Genomic DNA, 18832 nt, shown 5'->3' with positions numbered 1-18832 from the left:
GGCACCTGGTCTACCAGCATTACAGTCCCAACAGCACCTCAAGACTTTCTTGCCTTTGCACTGGCCATTACTGGCTTGTGTAGTAATAGTTGTAACTAGGGCCCCAATGCTGACAATTGCTCTCGATAGGTGGACAGCTGCACCAGTTGGGCTGGGCAGGGAAAAGGTCCCCAATGGCTCAGAGCGAGTTTGTTTCCCCCTGGCTTTCGGTCACTCAGTAACCTAAGTCCATTAATACAATAGGGATAAACTGAGAACAGGAACCAGGTAAATTATGGGGAACAGTAATCTCGTTATACAATAGTACAGAGTTGGTGCTAGATAGTTTTCCAAACATTGGAGATGTGGGAAGAGGGAGTTCAGGGTCAAAAAAGAGCAACCAGAAGACCTTAAGAGAGAAAGATATGAGCCTATTAGACCAGTATGGTGGAGCAATTCAACCACTTCTTCTCAGCTGTTGCCATGCTAGTTGAAATAAGAGTATTTTATTTAGGCTTTAGGTGGGAGAAGTGCATTTCAATCCCTAATGAATCTGAATCTCCTGTGAACTGAGAATATTGCAACATCAGTGACGGAGTGAATAGCATCACCTCTTTATTTTCATATGAGAGCTGAAGACCCAGTTATCACTGTCTTTTTGTTCTGTGTTCATACAGCACCTACAACAGTGGGGTCCTGGTTCATGACTAGAGAACCCAGGTGCTCCGATAATACAAATACTAAATACTAATACACATTGTCTCTGAACAGATCCATCCAGTTCATTGCAGTCTGATACATTATAAAGGGAAATAACACTATTGGAAATATAATAGAATCCAACCATCAGCTATTGCTGACATTTTACAAACCGTTCTGGGATGGGAGAGAACTTATGCTCTTTTCTATAAGGTTAATTTTCCATCACTGAATCTGAAGTCTTGGAAACAAGTCATTTCCTTCCACCTGGATTTACTTGTGCTTCACATTCTAAAAGGAAAGGCAAGTATGGACTAGGGGAAAGAGAAGAGAGTTCAACTCAGTTATTAAGAATAGTGATGGACCTGTATTGTTGAACCAAAGCCCTGCATTCAAATAACTCCAAAGCTTCAGGGCCTATAAAGACAATGGAGTTACCCCAGTGTATAACCAGTTCCACCCAAAGCCTGTTGAAATCAGTGGCAGTTTTTGCATTGTCACCGTGCATTCTAAAGCTATGCTGCAGTGGTTTACTATTGTAAATAGGAGGGTCTCACATTACCTAGCGAATAATCAACACCTCCTGCAACATGCAAGTTTTTCTGAGAGGTCTCCCACCCAATTACTAAATATAACCCTGCTTAGCTTACAAGGTCAGAAAATATCAGGTGGTATGTTTACAAAAGCAAGGCACTTCTGAATTCAGTAGGAATTTTGGATGTGCACATAACACAGGACTGGTACCTGCATGGCTACAGAACTGCAATAAAGTGGAACAATTTTCAGTTTGTGTGATTGGAGGATATCTGGATCCATACTGTAGGCCTGTCCCACATAATGAGGAAAAGTTAAGGTACCTTTGCTATTCTTCTGTTCCACTCTTAGTTTCTGTGGAGAACTTGTCAATGCAATATTACTGTCATATTTTTATGGGAAACAAAACTAAAAACAAAACAAAACAAAACAAAAAAAATGGTAAGGGTTGTTGAAAATAGCAATTAAGGTCCTAGTTAGAATTGGGAAGATGCCAGCATTTGTAGCTCAATTTTATCCTACTTTTTCTACAGAAAATTACAGTGGATCAGTATTTGACTTGGGAGAAATGAAGTAACAGAGAGTGAACTTCAGCACTCCTGAACTTTGAGGGTGTTCAAATCTGGAAGGCAGGTGCTAGATTCCCTTTCTGAATATTAGATAAATCTGGAAAGGAAAAGCCAATTTGTGCTTCCATGGCTCAGAAATGGAAATTGAATCACAGCCTCCTGCATGTCTGTTATCTAAAGCTGTCCAGGTCTTCTACTAGAGCCTTTCCTTCCTTACTTATAATTTTAACTTCTCCCAGTGGAGTCCACATACATCTGACCCTTGCTAGGCTTCAGATAGAGGCACAATGTCCATTCATTCCATGCAATTCCTTCTTTGGGGGCTGCCAGCCAAGGCCACTACCATCCTTAATCCAATCTGGGGAAGCCTTTTACTCCTTGTGCATGTTCCCCATTCACAGCACTACTCTCTTCAAGCAGCCAGCTCCCCATTCACAGCAAGCTCCATGCATCGGGTCTTGCCAGCCCTGGCAGCTTCCCCACTCCCTCCCCTTCCCTTTCCAGTTGATAGCAGCCAAAGGAATGCTGGGAGATGTAGTTCCTTTCCTGCTCCAGGGCCAGTTTTCCAGGCAGGGAGCTGGCCAAGGAACTACAGCTCCCAAGGTACCTTGGGGGCTCAGCTCCCAGGCTGGATCCCTGCAGGCAGAGGATGAGAGAGCTGCTCTGGAGCATTGTTTTTTGTCTCCGATTGTGGTGGTGGGGATACAATGTATCAGGGCCATGGTACAGTGTATCATATCCTGGGGATTGCGGTGGCTGTCGGTCTACCCGCCCCAGGGGCTGGCCGAGCCTGTGGGGAGTGGGGGTAGGTGTTTTCTGGGACTGGACTGGGCTGGGCGCCATGATAACCAGGGTGCTGCTGCTCCACGCTCTCGGGTCCTCTCACGGTGCTGTGAGGAAGCAGGAGCCCCTCATCCCCGGCTCCACCCCAGAGCCTGCACCCCATAGCTCTCACACCCCTGCATCACAACCCTCCGCCCCATCCCAGAGCCTGCCCCCCCAGCCGGAGCCCTGAGCCCCCTCCCAGACTCCAAAACCCTCAACCCCACCCCCACCATGTGAATTTTGTTATGTGCACCAATGTGGAGGTGATGTGTCACACACGTTTCTCGTGAGAGAACATGTGAAAGAGAGGGATAAGGGGTGAAGAGAAGATGCAAGAGAGAGGAAAAAGGTGTTTTTTGCATGCCGTTCCAACTCAGTGCAAGAAAGCAGGGGCTGTGAATTACCAAGAGCTAAGGGGAAATGTTTGGAAGGAGGGGAAAAGGGAGATAGATGCAGATTTAATGCACCAGCTGGTTCCCCTCTTTGTTCTCCACAGGCTTCCTCAGTGTGTGCCCCATTAACTCCAGGGCTTTGTTCACCAAGTGCTTGCCCTTTTTGCCCCAGGTTAGGTTCACTTGTTTCTCAACAATATTCTTCCCTAGCTTCCCCAGGCTGATCCAGTTTAACTTGCCCACTTTGATCCCCACTAGCTTCACTTTTGTCTACTTCAATCCCCATTAACTTCACCTCTTTGCCCACTTTGATCCTTACTAGCTTCCCTATTTTTTTCCACTTCTGCTTTTCCACTTGCTTTCTCTATTTGTTTCCCCACATTTTTCCATACTTTGTTCCCCAATAGTTTCCTCACTGGCTTCTATACTTAGATCCCTGCTAGCTTTCCCAATAGCTTCCACACCCTGTCCCCAACCTCCTTCCATCTTCCAGTCCCTACCTACTTCCCCACTCTGAGCCCCACCAGTTTGCTCTCTTTCTTCTCCACTAACTTCTCTACTGTGTTCTCATCTTGCTTCCGTGCTTAATTCCCCACAAGCTTCCACTCTCAGTTCCCCAGATTCAGGGACATTGGTTTCTCCTGGAGAAAGAAAAGAATAGAAAATATGAGAAAAATAATTTTACTTCCCAATAATGCAATTTCCATTGTCAGCACTACCACTGAGATCCCATGCCAGTTTTGTGGGATCAATTTATCTGGAGTGATGATGATGATAATGAAGGAAATATCTGTATATAATCCTATTCACTTTGCACATCAGTCTCTAAGATGCTACTTGCTAAAGATGCTTCAGTCTTACTCAGAGCTTTCTCCCTCCATCCCTCTGTTGAGTACTGGAGGCCAAAACTGAAAGGGTGAAATCCAACAATCAAATAACATCAGAAGCAGCTGCTGCAGCAGTGGCCCTGGACCCCAGCTGTGGCACACGCTTCTGATGGCCTGCTGGGGAGATTAGCTAGTGGTTTCTCCATGAAGTAGTAAGCACAAGGATGTTCTGGTGTGGTTCACAAACTCCTCTTTTGGGGTGTGAGGGAGACCCTGGCAGGCACACCTCCATGTAGAGTGATTCAGGTTGCAGCCCCTCTTCCAGATCCTCCTGAACCTTTCACTGAAGCTCCAGTTTCACTTTTCTACACACTTTATTCATGCACATCCCATTCTTGGCTCCACAAAGCCATGGGACCTTCTTATCAACTTCCTCCTGCAACTGTTCAAGATGGCCATCCATCACTTCAAGAGGAGGAAGCTGGACAGAGATGCTTTGCGACTGTGGGGCCTATTTCTGGTCTCTTGTCCGATCACATCTCCAAGCAGTGTTTCTCTGGGTGATGTTAATTGACTCCTAAAACATCTTTGGGGAGTGGTGGGCACTGCCAGGGTTCTCTGCTTGGTGTCCCCTTCTGGTTCACTAACTTTCAACCTTTGACCCTCACTCTTGTTCCTGTTTTCATTTGTTGTCCCAAGTATTCAGTTGTGGCCTGTGGATCCTTCCCCTTAGTTGAAGGGGCAGGCCTTTAGTGTTGGGTGGACCTAGTCCTGCCTATCTCAGTACCTGCTGACAGTATACACACTTCTGCCTCTTAGTTTTCTAAACACAAAGACTACAACTCTCAGCGTGCAATACTAGGTCTAGTAACACTACACCCTCCCAGCCCATTTTCTCTTCAGATCAGTCCTGGAAAATTATGATGTTGCTATGATCCTGTTTACATTGCTGTCTGTTGCAATAGAAATGTTGCATTCCATTCCAGGAGGAGAAGATGGGCCATGAGAATTGTTAACAAACAAAAAAGCTTTATAACTAACCAGAAAGAAGGGGGAAATTATAGTAAAAATAAAATACTGTAATAAATATGTGATCCCCTAGACTGTCATGGTTGTCACCATGCTGCACTCCATGCTCACTTGGAAATTCAAAGCAACAGCAAGGCTGCACATCTTCCTGCTCCAACAATCTAGGCCCCAATTGCAGATCTGAAGTAGAATCACCATTAGCAGTACATGGCTTCTGACAAATAGGTGAGCAGTTCTGAATCCATCCAGTATAGTGCCATGCACAACTAGGCTGCTAAGTGCAAATTCTGAATAATAGTAATAGTAATAAATATCACTTTAATAAAGAACAACAAAAGCTGTTGTAAAACCCACAGTTTCTGTCTGCAAACTTGACTGATCTTCACCAGTGGCTGGGTCTATTGTGCAAAGTTTCTGAGGAAACAGTAATGAGAGAATGAGAATCTTCAGCGAGAGCAAGAAAGAGATTGTACTAAAAAAACAAATTGGATCATGTTCACAATGAGGTTGAATCGCCTTGTAATGAAGCAGGCACAAACTGAGCCAGCAACACTGAGAAGACCAGTGTCTTCTTCAGCATATCCAACATGTTGTATGAAGTCCAAGTGTCAGGAGGGGAAAAGAGGGAAGGTCCAGCTGAGAGGAGCTGTGGCTGTTGTAAGCATGAAAGGCAGTCAATTTTTTTGAATTTGCCAAGGTGCCAATGGGATTTTAAAGCTGAAATCTAACAAAGTAGACTTGGCCATATATAATAGAATTCAGTGGGATAACCCCTTTGTATTGAGTCCAGGAAATGTTAGCTTAGTAATTGAATGCTGGGTTTTTTTCAGGTCAACTTTTAACCCGAACAGTATTTCTCAGATGAGGACACTTGCTTTTTCTTAACCAGTCAACAATTTGTTAATTCACCTAGAACCACATTAATATATAATCAACAGTTCACCTCTCAAATGTAAACACAACCAGTTGAGGGTCATCAGTTATGTCAAAGAACAATGCAAATTACCAAGATTTCTTTTTACCACCAATTCTCAGTTCTTTAGTATCTAACACATTTATTGCACTTCCAAGGGTACACTTGTCTTTTAGGCACTTTGAAGAGTGTGGTTATTTCTCTGTGACTAGATTAGTCCAAAAGGGACACGTTTAGAATATTAAAAGCAATTGCTTAAAACAATTCCTTTCAATCTCTTACTTGGCCAATTTGCTTGGATTTATAAAAGAGTTAAAATTTAAAATATGGTTATTTGAACTCTCACTAGAGAGTGTAGACTCAGGAAGATAAACTACAGCTATTAAAGAATAGAAGGGGAAATACAATCTTTGAGATGAAATCTCATCACTTCTTATCCTCTAAACCCTGGGACGGGGAAGAATCCTTCCACATAGCTGGTCTGGGTGTTGGTCATATTTGGGATTCTACAGCTTTTTTTGTTGAGTTCAGTCAACTCTGCTGAGCGCATGGAGAGCATAGTTTATGTATGCGAGTTTCAGGGCTATTGAACACACGTGTGTGAAGTGGGTCCTCAACTTTCAGCTCTCTTAGTTACTCTGCTGCTTCCATTGCTATCCAGTAAATAGCCTTGGCATATAACAAACTTCCTTAAACTTTTTCGTCTCAGAAGCTTTTAAAGTTTGATTCATTTGAAGGATTGTATTTAATTATTTAGCCCTACCGTCAATTGGGATTCCTCTTTTAACCAATTTCTCTTAATATCCCAAAGTTATACCCAATCACAGTATATATCTTTCAACATTTCTCCTTCCTTGTGCTGGATAATTCCTATTGCTTTTAGAGTGCAACAATTATTTACAATGAAAACCGACAAAATTCGTATAGTTTAAATTTGGAGGACATTCGCCGTACATTCTTTGATTATACTAAGTATTTCACATTACTTAGGACTTAAAACAGAACAAGACACTTTTCGACATATAGAAGGTATATAGATCTAGCTCACAAGGCAAATGAATGTGTAGATTTTAATTTGGGGTAATATACAGATTATTCATGGTATATTTGATTTACAAGGAAACAATGTATACTTTATAATTTGGGGTGAAAACAAGTGGCTTGAATTTCTTGGAGTAAGTCTGCCCAGTTTGATCTTCAATCGTACAGTCACATTTCTTGTTTTTTTTATACTTGCAGCTTCCCTACCCATCTCTTCTTGATCCACTCAACATGCAATGAACCACTTTGCAAAGAAAAGCAGGGTGTAACTATTTTTTGGTAACTTGGAAATTTTTTGCTAGATTGGGAGGGAGAAAGATGTATATATGTGCAAATAATGAGATATTCTTGCCTAGGTGATTAACAATACTCTCCATTTAGCCATTTTAATTACTGCAGTTGGGGAAAGGAATTCCTGACCTTGGCTGATGTGAGTCCTTAGACAAAATGTCTCACATCATGTGAAGCATTTTCTTGTTGTCTTCATAGGTGGATCTTATCTTGGGATAAACAGAGATGGGATAGCTTTTCTAATTTTTGAGGGCCAGAAGGAATCATGAGTTATTAATTTTTCAAGGCATATCATTCCCATATATCCTTTACACTGTATTTAAACTAGAAAAGGGTGAACTTTTAAAAAATAAATAAACTTATCAAAACATACATTTTTCAAGACACCAAAACAATTTGTAATTTTGGTGAATAATTTTGGCCAAAAAAAATGAAAAAATATTTTTGAAAAGTCATAAAAAGTCATTTTTGATTCATTTGAAAATGAAACATTTCAACTTTTGATCTGGAAACAATGATTCATTTAGAATGTTGCTAAATTTATTTAAACAAACAAAAAAGGTAAAAAACAGCCAAAAATTTAACGAAATGAAAATCTAATTTTTTTTAAATCAAATGAAATGTTTCATTTGATCAGAAACATTTTTTTCTCAGATATTTTGGTTCGACCTTTGAATGGAACAATCAATTATTCGTTCAGCTCTTAATTCAAAATTAATTTGCAGGTCTGCCTCTGAAACCTTTCTGAAAAAGAGATTAGTTGGCATCTACATTATAAATGCTTTGCTGATATATCAGTAGAGCCCCCTAGTGTAGACATAGTATATTCTGACAGAAGGAGTGTCACGGAGTGTGGGGGAGTCAGGGTCCTGCACCTCCGGCTTCCTGCGATTCACCAGGACTCTCAGCCAGCCAGTAAAGCAGAAGGTTTATTTAGATGCCAGGAACACAGTCCAACACAGGTCTTGCAGGCACAGACAACAGGATCCCCCCTGTTAGGACCATCTTGGGGCCCCAGGAGCCCCACAGCCCCATTGGGGGATCAGAGCCCTGTCTGTCCTTCCCTTCCTCCCCCAGCCAGCTCCAGACTCCCCAAGACCCTCCAGTCCCTCCTCTCTGCTCAGCCCCTTTCCCGGGCCAGGAGGTCACCTGATCCCTTTGTCTCCAACACCTTCAGCCGGCACCTTTGCAGAGGAGGGCCCAGGCCATCAGTTGCTAGGAGACAGAGTGTCAGGCATTTAGGTGCACTGGCCTTTTGCTTTGCTAGATACTTAAGAACTGCATAGGGGACACTGAGGCACCAACACAGCATTCACAGACCACAGTAAGAACAGTCCCCCTTCATCACAAGGAGTTTTTCTGCTGGAACAAGAGTACTACCTCCCCAAATGACATTATTCTGCTAGAAGCATTGTTCTGTTGGCATAGCTGCATCTACACTGGGGACTTTACTGCCATAACTATGTGAGCTAGTGGGTGTGGTTTTTCCACACTCCTGACAAACATAACTATGCTGGTAAAATTGTGTAGTGTCTACCTGGCCTCAGTACTGAGAGAGAACCATGATGAAAGGGAGCAGTGGGAAGTTACAGGTTAGCACCAGTGGAATGGTGGTCCCAGAAAGGGCAATAGTACACAGCAATGAATACACAATGCTCCAAAGTGTGCTGGATGTTTGACCCAATTTTTCAGAATTCATTATCAGCGTGGGTAGCTAAAAAGCTGACAGGTAAAAGCTAATGGGTTATTAGGAAATTGCTGTACATGTTGTAGCTCTTTGGATTTAATTTAATGCTTGGCCATTATGATTTTACTTAACCTCTTCTGAGGCAATGGATTAGCAATCTAAAGATCCTGCAAGGTGATCTGAGAGCATGCATCTCCTAATACTTCAGTGGGAGATGAGGGTGCTCAGCATCTCACAGAATTGGGCCCTGTGTTTGGAAAACCTTCAATAGACTTCCTGGAGCAGAAAGCTCAATGCCTAACATGGAAGACATAGTCCCCTGCTCTTCAGAGGTGTCTGAAATGAGCACCATGTTGTTTTCCAAACAGGTGTTAAAAGTGAGCTCCTGTGTATTTCACTCTATAACAGGCAGTCTGCTGGGATGCTGTCACAGTCACTGTCTCAGGAAATGGTCTTTGCTGCAATCCACCCCAGGATCTTTCTTACTGTTGGACTCTGGAAATTGTTGCATATAGTGAATGTCTGTACTGTGCTTGCTGGTAATACACAGGGTTCCCTGTGCCAGGGCAGGAGTAATGATTCCCACAGAATCTGCTCTCTGCGGAATTAACCAGTATAGATTTTAAGCCTCTGGTTTTATAGTTATCTCCTATACATACCATAATCTATCCTTTAAAGAACACAAAGTGGCAGAATTAGAGAATTTACACCCAAGGGATGACTTCCCATTTCCAGAACATGAGAATATCTGATTGAAAACCCCTCTGTAATCCCAATGGACAGTGACATTATTTTGTATCCATGGGGTGTTCAAGTAGATTCCCATTCTGCACAACTGCATCAGGAAACGAGTTTATATTAGGCAACTGGGTCCAAATTCTGCTCTCATTCCCAGTGACCAAAATTTAGAGTAACTTCATTAATGTCAATGGAGTTGCTCCAGATTCACACTAGTGCAACTGAGAACAAAATTCAAGGCTTTGTGGGGTGCTCTGGGTAAAAGCAGTAAAGAGCCTGCGGAGGCATAAGAACCATGTGCATTTGACCTCTGTTTTCAGTCCTGTTCATTACCATGTTCCACAGTACAAGCACTGATTAGACAGGATGAATACACTCTAAGCTTTGGAAAAGTATGCAAAAAGGATGATATAAATCCTGGCCCCTATGTACCATCATTGATTTCAATGGAGCCAGGGTTTCATCCCTGAAAGTCATCAGAGCAGAAATCAGAACCATCATCTTAGAAGTAAGAACCACTTTTCAAAGGAAAAATTATAGGATAATGTAATAATTCAGACAAAAAGGGCCAGATCAGTTACGCACTGGAAGTTTTGCCTGAGTAAGGACTTCAGGGAATGGCCCATATGAGAACAATATATGTAGCTAGAATCTCCTGTACTGAGAATGGTAAAGTTAGTAACAATTAGAGGTGACTGGAAAAATAAAATAAATATGCACAGATTTTGAAAATATTTTTGTTCTAATGATTTGCAAAACTAACCAATTTTTCATTTTAAATTTTTTTCCATAGAACTATTTTTTACTTTCTCCCCATTGTTGAGAATCATAATCTTTGAAAACAAAAATGTTCAGTTTTGAAAAAAAATACCACTATGTGACTTTACTAGCAATCAAAACCGAAACAGAAAAGCCACACCAAAACCTGAAAAACAAAATCCTGCAAATGAAAATAATGAAAGCTATGCTGAAGAACAAACAACAGGCTAACTTTTGTTCTCTAAAGGTTTGATCAAAAACGTACAAAAGCCCAACATAGTTTAATTTAAAAAAAAAATGAAAAAGTGGCATTTATTTAAACTTTTTTTTGCTCAAAAAATGTCAACCAGCTTTAGCAACAATTAGGTTTTTGATGTTGACTGGCATAAAAGGAGTATCAGGATCACTGTGCATAAAACAGAGTCAGACCTTCTCTTAGGGTGACCAGGTTTCCAGGTTGGAGGAGAACACCCGGTCAAAAAGGGATCCTGGTGGCTCCGGTCAGCACCACTGACCAGGCTGTTGACTATCCAGTTGGCGGTGTCTGGAAGCAGCTGGCATGTCTGGCTCCTAGTCTTAGGGGCAGCCAGGGGGGTCCATGTGTTGCCCCACTCCCCGCCTGCAGGCGCAGCTCCCATTGGCTGGGTCAGGGCAGGGGAGTAACTAGCGTGAGCATGACTCGTGAGTGCTCAGCAGGCAGCTGTTGAGAGGTTGAGTGGTGCACACCTCTCCCGCTGCTGCCTGGCCCTCTTCTCCTCATGTGGCTGGGTTCGAGCTGTGACACGTGTCCTGTGGCAAATCGTGGTCTGTCTGTTGCCCCATCGCCAGCACCCAGGAATTCCAGGTATGTGTATCCCCGTCTTCGAGAGCTGGGAATGGGGCTGCACCCCATCCCCCGTCACCGCATCCTTTCCCCATCCCATCCTGTCCTGCCCTGCACATCTACCCATCCCAGTCCTGTACCCCTTACAGCACTCTCCCACCCATCCTCTCCACCTTCCAGAGCTGCCACCCCATGTCCCTCACCCTCCACAGCTCTGCATCCCATTCACCTCCATACATTGTGCACTCCCATTTTGTCCCTATACACTCCTGTGCCCCCAAAATCCTCATGCACCCATAGCCTTCTGCTTCCCTCTGCATCCCCATCCACCCCACATACCCCCATACCCCCTCCTCTCTCCTTCACTTCCCCCTCTCATCCCCACCCTACTCTTGTCCTTGGCTTCTTTCCCTCCTCATCCTTTCTCCTCTACCCCCACCCATCTTTTCCCCTCCAGCCCATCCTTCTCCATTCCTGGCTGGGTGATTTAGGCAACCCCTGGAAAAGAGTATGAAAAGTATCTCTGTGTAGGTAAGTGTGTGCATGCATGCATTCATAGAATCATAGAATATTAGGGTTGGAAGAGACCTCAGGAGGTCATCTAGTCCAATCCCCTGCTCAAAGCAGGACCAAACCCAACTAAATCATCCCAGCCAAAGCTTTGTCAAGCTGAGCCCTAAAAACCTCTAAAGATGGAGATTCCACCCCCTCCCCAGGTAACCTATTCCAGTGCTTTACCACCCTCCTAGTGAAATAATGTTTCCTAATATCCAGCCTAGACCTCTCCCACTGCAACTTGAGATCATTGCTTCTTCTTCTGTCATCTGCTACCACTGAGAACAGCTTAGCTCCAGCCTCACTCTTCTGCAGACTAAATAACCCCAGTTCCCTCAGCCTCTCCTCATAAGTCATGTGCCCCAGCTCCCTAATCATTTTCATTGCCCTCTGCTGGACTCTCTCCAATTTGTTCACATCCCTTCTGTAGTGGGGAGACCAAAACTGGATGCAATACTCCAGATGTGGCCTCACCAGTGTCGAATAGAGGGGAATAATCACTTTCTTCGATCTGCTGGTAATGCTTCTACTAATACAGCCCAATATGCTATTGGCCTTCTTGGCAACGAGGGCACACTGCTGACTCATATCCAGTTTCTCATCCACTGTAATCCCCAGGTCCTTTTCTGCAGAACTGCTGTTTAGCCAGTGGGTCCCCAGCCTGTAGCGGTGCATGGGATTCTGCCTTCCTAAGTGCAGGACTCTGCACTTGTCCTTATTGAACCTCATCAGATTTCTTTTGGCTCAATCCTCCAATTTGTCTAGGTCAATCTGGATCCTATCCCTACCCTCCATCTTAGTGTCATCTGCGAACTTCCTGAGGGTGCAATTAATCCCATCATCCAGATCATTAATAAAGATGTTGAATAAACTGGCCCCAGGACCGACCCCTGGGGTACTCCCCTTGATACCAGCTGATATTGAGCCGCTGATCACTACCCGTTGAGCCTGATAATCTAGCCAGCTTTCTACCCATCTTACTGTATGTGTGTCTTTGTGTAGGGAGGTGTGTGTATTGCCGCATGTGTGCATAACTGTGTGAATAAAATTTGCAGCCTAACTCTTTGATTTTTATTCCTTTTGCTGTCTTGCACACAAAAAAATTGATGACATAAAATCTATGTGTATTCATTTCGTAAGTTTTTAAAAGAGAAGGGAACTCTAAAAGAAATGTATTATATCGTAAAAAGTGAATGTTGTTGACTAGTAATTGCAGAAGAGCCAACGTATCATACATTTCTCCCCACCTTTGTCTAGCTACATTATAAACTGTTTGTTGCAGTCAGACTCTCTCTCAGTGCATGCTAGATGTGTACACATGAATATGTGTGTATCTGCATGTAGGTATGGGAGTCAGTTTCTACAGATTTATATATATATATATATATATATACACCTATATATATATAGGTATCTGAACAGGTGTGCATTTCTGTGGTTGCGCTCTATGGCTTTGTATTTGGGCTTCAGGAGTGGACCCATTGCAGCTGTGATAATGTGTGGTTACGAAAAATGGGAAGAGGGGAATCATGAAAACCTTTGTGAAATTTAATTTTTTTTTAAATTACCCTTTTTGACTATTTTTCTGCCAGCTCTAGCGTCTTGTAACAAATAAAACCTGAACTTAGCATAGTACATCTGTCAAAACTATAAATATGCCTGTTTGAGCCTTGCAGTGAAAATGAGCATGTGAGAGAAGGTCGGGGAGAGCAAGAAATGGGGGAAGGGGTGATCGAGTGAGCAGGGGACCCTCAGGAAGGGGTGGGGCAGAGGCGTGGCCTCAGGGAGGTGAGGGGAGGGGCAGTGGGGGGGCAAGGGCATTTGTTTTTCTGGAATTAGAAAGTTGGCAACCCTATATTGTCTATATTAATAAAATTTGCCGTGGTGTAACTAAAATCATTGTAGTTACACTAGTTCAAATGCTCTTGATATAGACAAAATCTAAGAGGAAATAGACCAAGAGGAAACATCCAGTGAGTCTGAGAGTTTGTCTATACATAAAACACTGCAGCTGTGCCACTCTAGCGCTTCAATGAAGACACTACCTATGCCGATGGAAGAGAGTATCCCATTGGCATAGGTACTCCACCTCCCTGGGAGGCGGTAGATAGGTCAGTGAGAGAATTCTCCCATCAACCTAGCTCTGTTCTCACCCTGAGCAATGTAGTTATACTGAACTAATTTCCTGGTGTAGACCAGGCCTTCATATCACCAGTTTCTCTCCCAATGAGGTATTCACTGTAAGGTCCCAAAGACCACTTACCACTCAGCAGAAGGGCCAACAATCATAGAGTCATAGAATATCAGGGTTGGAAGAGACCTCAGCAGGTCATCTAGTCCTCAAAGCAGGACCAATTCCCAACTAAATCATCCCAGTCAGGGCTTTGTCAAGCCTGACCTTAAAAACCTCTAAGGAAGGAGATTCTACCACCTCCCTAGATAACCCATTCCAGTGCTTCACCACCCTCCTAGTGAAAAAGCTTTTCCTAATATCCAACCTAAACCTCTCCCACTGCAACTTGAGACCATTACTCCTTGTTCTGTCATCTGCTACCACTGAGAACAGTCTAGATCCATCCTCTTTGGAATCCCCTTTCAGATAGTTGAAAGCAGCTATCAATTCCCCCCTCATTCTTCTTTTCTGCAGAATAACCAATCCAAGTTCCCTCAGCCTCTCCTCATAAATCATGTGCTCCAGATCCTTAATCATTTTTGTTGCTCTCTGCTGGACTCTTTCCAATTTTTCCACATCCTTCTTGTAGTATGGGGCCCAAAACTGGACACAGTACTCCAGATGAGGCCTCATCAATGTCGAATAGAGGGGAATGATCATGTCCCTCGATCTGCTGGCAGTCCCTACTTATACGTCCCAAAATGCTGTTAGCCTTCTTGGCAACAAGAGCACACTCTTGACTCATATCCAGCTTCTTGTTCACTGTAACCCCTAGGTCCTTTTCTGCAGAACTGCTGCCTAGCCATTCGGTCCCTAGTCAAGCAATTGCTTGGCAGCATTCTCCATCCAGCAGGCTGCATAAGTGATTTTGGTAGGAGGCAGGCAGCTGTGACTGGTCCATGTCTACCACTGAAGGACATTGGTTTTTGCATATCTGATCTATGGGTTACTTGTGCAAAGCTAGAGGAAGTTGTGTCTTTTGGATGGTCAATTACTGCGATTCCACTGAAGAAAATTCAGTTTAGTAGTTGCAATCCTAAAAAGAGGCAAAAGACTCTAGTTGTAAACTACTAGTTACACTAGGTAGAAAATTCCTTTGCAACACAAAACTTATCCTAAAGGATCAGTAATGACTGCAAAGAAATTGTGCACTTTATTTGAATAATTTCTCAGGAGATCCATAGCAATAATTTTTCCAGCCTGCTTATTTTATTTCCATCAGTGTCATAGTTAATTACAATATGTTTTAATAATTTTGTTTTATTTGTGTAGGTTGGTGAGACGAGAGACACAGCTAAAGCTGCACATTCAATTTTTGGAGCATTTGTCTTTAGATTTTATATGCTACCTTGTCATGGCCCAAGTTAGCCAGCAGGTGTCCCTGTTACATCACCAACTACAACTGAAAATATCCTTAATCAGACTGAAGTTTTATGTGCCCTCATAAAAATCCTTTTCAAAACAAATGAAGCTGTTCAAAACTAGCTTCTAAAGCCATGAATGAGAAAATGCAAGAGACATGGAAAAAGGAAGAAGCAGGATGAGTTGTTACTGGCTGCAAATTCCAGACAAGGGGTTCATGGAGGGCAGGGGAATCCAGAAATGAGCAGGAAAATCACGTGCAAACCAGCCCAATCCAATTACCACAATGTTAACAGTTGTAGAGAAGATGGACTCTAACTGTGTCCCCTTAATGGGCTAAACCTGTAGGCTGTCCTAACCAATCTGGTTATAGGAGCACAATTGGATTTTGTATTATGGACATGTGTGCAGTAGCTAGGTCTCATGAGCTGGTTACAATGAGTTGTAGTACAGATGGGGCCAAAGTGTACAATCTAAAGCCCATAAAGGAACACCTGGGCTAAATATCCCATCAGGGTGGCAGCAGTTGGTAGCAGTTGGAGTGTGACTGAAAATCAGAGCAGGAAACTCCCTATGCAGAGATAAGCAGCATTATTGCTGCAGAGTCACAACAGAAGGGAAATCCCAGAGATGATCCCCATTTCTTGCAAAGGAAAGAATCAATATGTCAACTACACAGGAGCCTAAGACCACCCTGCTTGATTTCATGAGCTATGAGGGACATGGATCCGGGCTGGAGAGGGCAGACCTAGCCTCTCCCAGAATCATTTGCTCTAACATTTGTTCTGCTCAAAGGGACACTGTCAACTTGTCAAAATAGCACATTCAAAATATCTACATTCTGATTGAAGCCCTTTTAAATAGCATATGCAGCAAGAAACTGTAACATGTCCCAGGGTGGGGGGAATCTATCTTAGCCAGGGGAAAGGGGACCTTTAAAAACATGGGAAGAGGGGGAAACTGTGCTACCAGATGCACCTGAAGTTTTTGGGATAAAATAACAGGGAGGAATATTACCTGGGAAGGAGAAATCTGAAATGCACTAACTTAAGGGGCACCTGCAACAGAAAACAAAACTGGGCTTGTGGGATAGCTCAGTGGTTTGAGCATTAGCCTCCTAAACCCAGAATTATGAGCTCAATCCTTGAGGGGGCCATTTAGAGAACTGGGGTACAAATCTGTCTGGGGATTGGCCTTGCTCTGAGCAGGGGGTTGGACTAGATGACTTCCTGAGGTCCCTTCCAACCCTGATATTCTATGAGGAAAAGAAAAGCATTGGCCTGCTAAACCCAGGGTTGTGAGTTCAATCCCTGGAGGCAGCCACTTAGGGATCTGGGGCAAAATCAGTACTTGGTCCTGCTAGTGAAGGCAGGGGGCTGGACTTGATGACCTTTCAGGGTCCCTTCCAGCTCTGTGAGATAGCTATATCTCCATATATAATGCCTGAGAGGATTTTTCTTTAACCTTAAAAATGTCAAGACTTGTCTTCTGTTTTTGCTGTTTGTGATAGATATGACAGTGTTCTGCAATATCCTTGGCAAACCTTATGGAAGTATGTTTACCAGCTTTGGGGTCCATTGTATTGAAAATGCAAATGTTTGTGTACTATTGTGTGGAATTTCTTTAGGAGAAGGAAGGATTAATGTAATTTTAGGAATGTCAAAGGACTTTTGGGGAACACTACATGTGAAGTGGATTTCCTAGAAAATACTTGGGGGTGAGTAGAATGCAAGTAACGCACTTTGAATCCATCTTTTTGAAGCTGAACAGTGAGAATATTAAGGCTGGAAGGGACCTCAGAAGGTCATTTAGTCCAACCCCCTGCTCAAAGGAGGACTAATCCCCAGACAGATTTTTGCCCCAGATCCCTCAAGGATCCCTCAAGCTCACAACCCGGGGTTTAGCAGGTGAATGGTCAAACTACTGAGCTAGCCCTCCTTGCCCTGAGGAGAGAAACAGATTGCCTGCCCCCCAAAATGCCAGTTCAAAGATTGCCAAACTGTATAAAGGAGGGACTAAACTTTTCATGAGTGTGTTACTTATGAGCTGAAGCTGATATGAACTTGTGACTATAAAAAAAAGACCATTTTGGCAGTTTGAAGGACTCACCTGCCAGATCCCATATTGGTGACAGTTGGGGGGATTTGTGGTAAGCTTTAGTGTGTGTGTAAGTTCTATTATTGTTTTTAACATGTTTTCTCTGTAATGCTTAGGCCCTAAGAAAAATAGGCGTGCATAGGAAGTGCTGTGTGGTAACTCATAACTGTGGTAACTGCACTGTTAACTGTCTCTGGGGAGAAAGGCAAAGCAGACCTGCTGAGGCAGGCTGACTTTGCTTGTGAATTCACAGTATCAACAGGGAGCAGTGCAGCTTGGAACTATCCTGGTCAGCATGGAGTGATATGTATGTCTCCACGCAAGAGAGGTGATGACCAGGGAAGCCCGAAGTCTAAGAGTGGGGTGCCTTTGCTGAAGTATAGAGGATGAAATACAGCTGCAGATGTTTTTCTAGGAATGCCAGAAAACTGGAGAGGGTGATTGCTCAGCCCTCAGTTGAAGGGGCAGGGGAGGTGTTGAATGTTTAACAAAGATATCTTCCCTCTCAACTGTTTCAAAGGAGTTTGAGTTAAATAGAGAACAAACCAATACTCACCGTGTATTAAATAGAAATAAATAAAACAGAATTTTCTTCCCCCTCCTGTGTGAGTGACAGGAGAATCAGGCCCCTATTTGTATTAACGTTGGTATCCTCTCACATCAGAGACAACAGTACAATGTTTTTTTAACTGCTTTACTCCTAGTGGCATTACAGAGATAGACCACAATGGGACAATGAGATGGTTCTGTTCCACATTGTGCATCAGCAGCAGAACTGTCATTTTGTTCTCAAAATGGAGTCCTCCACAAAGCATGACCTCACACGCACCAGATGTGCTAGGTCACACTGGTCAGGCTTTTCCAGTAGATGCCCATTCAGGATTACACCACTAAGGAAAATATTTATTTTTAGCTTTTTTTCAAACTGTGGGTAGCGGAATGTAAGGCGCTGTGTCGCGGTGGCTCTGGTCAGCACTGCTGACCAGGCTGTTAAAAGTCCCATTGGCGGTGCTGCCCGACTAAGGCAGGCTAGTCCCTACCTGTTCCGACACGATGCTGCGCCCCGGATGCAGCCAGCAGAAGGTCCGGCTCCTGGGTGCGGAACTGGCCAATGGGAAATGGGAGGGTGGTGCCTGCAGGCGAGAGCCACGTAGAGCTGCTTGTACACCTCTGCCCAGGAGCCGGACCTGCTGCTAGGGCACAGCGAGGTCCAAGGCACAGCGTGGTCCACAGTGCCAGGACAGGCAGGAAACCTGCCTCTGCACCCTAGCTGCACTGCTGACTGGGAGCCGCCAGAGGTAAGCCCACATCCCAATCCCCTGCCTGGAGCACCCCTCAAACCCGGAACCCTCTTCTGCACCCCAAACCTCTCATCTCTGGCCCCACTCCAGAGCCTGTACCCCGAACCCAGAGCCCTGACCCCCTCCTGCACCACAACCCCTTGCCCCAGCCCAGAGCCTCCTTCCACACCCTGAACCCCTCATTCCCGGCCCCACTCTGAAGCCCTCACCCCTGCACCCCAACTCTCTGCCCCAGTCC

At 43.9% G+C, this 18832-nt stretch overlaps 1 protein-coding gene across 1 annotated transcript in view; it reads right to left on the bottom strand.

The window, feature by feature from the left end:
• LOC120395501 (chondroitin proteoglycan 3-like) overlaps positions 1–2247 on the bottom strand; it is a 37135-nt gene extending 34888 nt beyond the window's left edge. The window contains exon 1 of the mRNA XM_039519962.1: positions 2035–2247. The gene's annotated coding sequence lies outside the window, so the exon portion shown is untranslated. The remainder of the gene's footprint in view (positions 1–2034) is intronic.
• Between the last annotated feature and the right edge of the window lie 16585 nt (positions 2248–18832).

Source organism: Mauremys reevesii, linkage group 1, assembly GCF_016161935.1.
Source record: "Mauremys reevesii isolate NIE-2019 linkage group 1, ASM1616193v1, whole genome shotgun sequence".
Taxonomy (NCBI): domain Eukaryota; kingdom Metazoa; phylum Chordata; order Testudines; family Geoemydidae; genus Mauremys; species Mauremys reevesii.
Note: the sequence above shows the minus strand (reverse complement) of the source record. Positions and strands in the feature narration are given on the sequence as shown.